The sequence below is a fragment of the Sinocyclocheilus rhinocerous genome, unplaced genomic scaffold (genome assembly GCF_001515625.1).
Source record: "Sinocyclocheilus rhinocerous isolate Xijiao unplaced genomic scaffold, SAMN03320098_v1.1 scaffold344, whole genome shotgun sequence".
Classification (NCBI taxonomy): Eukaryota; Metazoa; Chordata; class Actinopteri; order Cypriniformes; family Cyprinidae; genus Sinocyclocheilus; species Sinocyclocheilus rhinocerous.
Genome location: NW_015627959.1, coordinates 836387 through 840395, shown reverse-complemented (window position 1 = coordinate 840395; position 4009 = coordinate 836387). Strand labels below are relative to the sequence as shown.

The 4009-nt window shown below is 35.8% G+C and overlaps 1 protein-coding gene across 1 annotated transcript in view; it reads left to right on the top strand.

Moving 5' to 3' along the window:
* Positions 1-647: 647 nt before the first annotated feature.
* Positions 648-4009, top strand: part of LOC107737101 (teneurin-3) — a 318045-nt gene continuing 314683 nt past the window's right edge. The window contains exon 1 of the mRNA XM_016548517.1: positions 648-751. The gene's annotated coding sequence lies outside the window, so the exon portion shown is untranslated. The remainder of the gene's footprint in view (positions 752-4009) is intronic.

The following is a 4009-nucleotide window of genomic DNA, read 5'->3' as shown; positions in this document are numbered from 1 at the left end:
CAGTATTTTATTTTAATATATTTTAAAATGTAATGTATTCCTGTAATGGCAAAGCTGAATTTTCAGCAGCCATTACTCCAGTCTTCAGTGTCACATAATCTTTTAGAGTTCTTGAAAATAGTTTTTTTGTGGAAACTGTTATACTTTTCCTTTGATAAGATTCTTTGATAAATAGATTTAAATAGCATTCATTTAAAGTAGAATCTTTTGTAGCATTATAAATGTCTTTACTGTCACTTTTGATCAATTTAATGCATCCTAAAGTATTGTTTTTCTGCAACTCAAATTGCAAGGATATTACACTTACAATAATGTTACTGTCCACTTTTTGTATTTACTCTCCAAGTCCAGTTTTACTTGCATTTGGAACTTAACTAGCATTAATTGTCATCCTTGTCTGAACTGTAAATGTCCATCCCAGGCTGTCTTGTTAGAACTACATTAAGTACACCCAGAGTCTCTCTGTTACCCCACTCTCTAATAAGCTGAAGAGACCTTTGCCTATGTGCGGTGAATCCACATTGTGAGACATGACATCTGTTCCCACTTTTTTTTTTTTTTGGCGTTCTCTGGTCTTTAAAGCAATTAACGTCTCCTCTCTCTTTCCTCGCAGGTTGATTTGCTGATTCCCGGCCTTGATGCTCTGATGTCTGCTGGCCCTTGACCTTCATCCATGGATTAGTCCCTTTACGCTTGAGGCAGATCTGACTGACCAGATGGTATCCCCTATGTGTCACTTCGTGTGGGTCAGGTGAGTGATGCCTCTGTTTGAAATGACATTTAGTTACTCCAGTTGGTCAGGGCTGTTAGAAAGATTAACCTTGAGAACAAGAGATCATGAATGGGATGTAATGTTATGCATGAATCAGAGACAAAAAGCTACGCACAAAAGAGTGGGGCGTATAAAAATAAGTCTCGAAATCCATACGGATCATTTCATAAAAACAGCTGCATGCGCATTGCGCTCCAGTCGGTTGGCCCATCAACAATTACAATTTTGAAATAAGACTTGTCACATAAAGCCTAAAACTGGCAAGCATTTTCATGAATGCATATTGTGTCCGTGTTAGTGTGTCAGTGTTTACAAGACATATTTTCTCCCATCCCTCCAAGGCTTAACAGCATCATCCAATCAGTGACAGGCGCTGCCTAGATGAACCAATGAGGACGCTATTGAATAGTATTCGTTCTATGGAATCAAAGGCACAGCACTTCTATGATATTAAAATGCCCTCTGTCTTTGTTCATACCATGCCAAACCAAGAGAGAGAAAGGGGGAGGGCGAGGGGAGAAAAAACACACTCCACCAGAAAAACTTTTTGTATTCCTCCCCATATGTCTCTGCGGGTGGGCACGCATTGACTCTCCCATTTCTCGCTTTGAAATCTCTGCCACTTCAGCTGCATCCTTGAGCTTTTGTCAGCTTGAGACGCTGCACCTCGATGAAGTAGGGCAACTAGAGTACAGTCTGCAATTCTTACCGCCGCCATCTTGGCCCTTGTCATTTCCTTTACTTGTTTTGTCCCAGTTTTCAGTGTTATATAGTTGTATATCCAGGTTTTTAACCTGCCCCAGTTGTTCTTCCTAACACATTTAAAAACCCTTTAAATTTCTCTTTTCGTTGCTTTTTTTAAATAAATTAAAGTTTCAACATTTTCCTTACCCATCGACCTCTTTGGACTCCTCTCTTCGTAATAATAGTACATATTGTTAGACTCTTCCTTTAAAAGAGGTTTTGAATTATGTTTTCTCTTCATTGAATAGGCCAGTTTTTCTATCTTTTTTTGCTATGGAGTGGAGATATTATTGGCCAAATTACACGGCTTTCATGCAGATAAATGGGCGTTCGATAAAAGCCGTAATGTTTTTTGAAGCGGCCAGAGAGCCGGGCTGCATTGGGTGATAACCTCATCGCAGCGTGGGGTCAGGGGCAGGAAGAGAAGAGAAGCCCGGCTGGAAAAGGATTAAGAAGAGCCGTCGAAGAGCTCCGGACTCGGACCACCTGCAGAGGAGCCCAGGGCTGGTCCGCGCCTAATGTTTCTGATCAGCTATGCCATTGTCTGTGTTCCCCTCTTTCTTTTCTCCCCTCACAAGAAAGAATAGGACTGCCTCCCCATATCCCGGAACTCAGATTAGCTGTTGGCCCTTTTTGTTGTTGTTGTTGTCATTTACTTTGCACTATTTATTTTTTTTTTACCTAAGCTCAGGGATCTGTACTTCGATGGTGCTCTTGTTTAGATGTGGCATGATGGGAACGTGCAAAAGGGATAGCTCACCTGAAATTTCTGTCATTGGTTTCTCACCTTCATGTTGTTACAAAACCATATGCCATTTTTTCTTTTGTGGAACAAGATTTTTTGGGGGTGGGAAATATCGTGGTGACTCTCTGGAGGAACGGGGCTATCAAATGGCAAAAAGCCCAATAAAGTAACATTAAAGTAGTTAAAACAACTTGTTTACTAAATACCAAGCCAAACTATAGTAAATGTCTTTGAACTAAAGTTGTTAATTCATTTTTAAAAAGGCCGAATTCTTTTGAGTCAAATCTTTTCAATGAATCTTGTTCAATAAATAACGGTTAATAGGTGATAATCAGTGAATAGTGGCTTAAATTTTAGTCTTTTTGCTACACAAAGCTGTTGAAGACTTGGAATATAGTTGTCATTTGTACATATAGTTGTGATATTTGTACACCACCTATCAAAAGTTTAGAATAATTAAATTGTTTAATGTTTTTGAAAGAAGTGTCTTACACTCACCTAGACTGCATTTCTTTGTTAAAAAGTACAGAATACAGTAAAAAAAAAAAAAACTAATGTTGTGAAATATTATCACAATTTAAAATAAAATGTGTTTTTATTTGAATATATTTTAAAATGTAGTGTAGTCCTCTGATGGCAGAGCTGAATTTTCAGCAGTCATTACCCCAGTCTTCAGTGTCATCTAATATGCTGATTTTCATATATAAAGTAACACTATAAAATTGGACAGAAAATATATTAATATTAAAAATCAATATATTATTTTTATTCAGTTCTATGCAACAGAATCAGATATAAAGTTTTGTTTGTTTATTTGTTTTTTGTTTTGTTTTTTTTATCTATCCAAATAATGTATAGTCTTACAAAGCTAGTGCATGTGAGCAGAGCATAGCGTCACTATATGTTAGCGTCATTTTACGAGCGTTGCCCAGTACATAGGCCTACTACACCATGTTACAGCACAGTAGCGCTATTGCAAACAGGAATAAGTATACTACATAGAAATTTCCTGTCAGCACGTTATTTGAGCAGACTTTGCTTTTCCAGTGAGCATGAGCGATACATAAATGGAGCGTTCGCATGGGCCATGAGCAACTCAACGGAACGCACTTTCATAGAGCGGAATATTGAGCGGCGTCACACCATGCAGTGCTGAAATGTAGGTGCATCCCTTAAAAAAAAAAAAATTTAAAAATAAAAAATATATATATATATATATATACACTGACACTTTTGATCAATTTAATGATTAAATTGATCAAAATTGTAAGTAAAGATATGTATAATGTTATGAAATATTTATATTTCAAATAAATGCTGTTCATTAAAAAAGTATGTTTCAACATTGATAATAAGAACTATTATTATTATTAATTGAGCACCAATAATAATTGATAATAACTGAACACCAAATCAGCTTCAGTCAATAATTTCTAAAGGATCACGTAACACTGATGATTAAATTTTGCCATCACAGGAATAAATTACATTTTAAAATAGTTATTTTTAATTGTAATAATATTTCACATTATTACTTTTTTCCGTATTTTCATTCAAATAATCACAGCCTTTTTGAGGATAAGATCCTTCTTTCAAAAACATTTGAAAAGAAAAATCTATTTCAAACTATTGACTGGTGGTGTATACATATGGTTTTATGGTGCTGTCATTTTTGAAAGTCAAAAGCTTCATTAACTAATTGCATTGCAAAAAGCAACCAGAATTTAAAAAAAAAAAAAAAACATAAT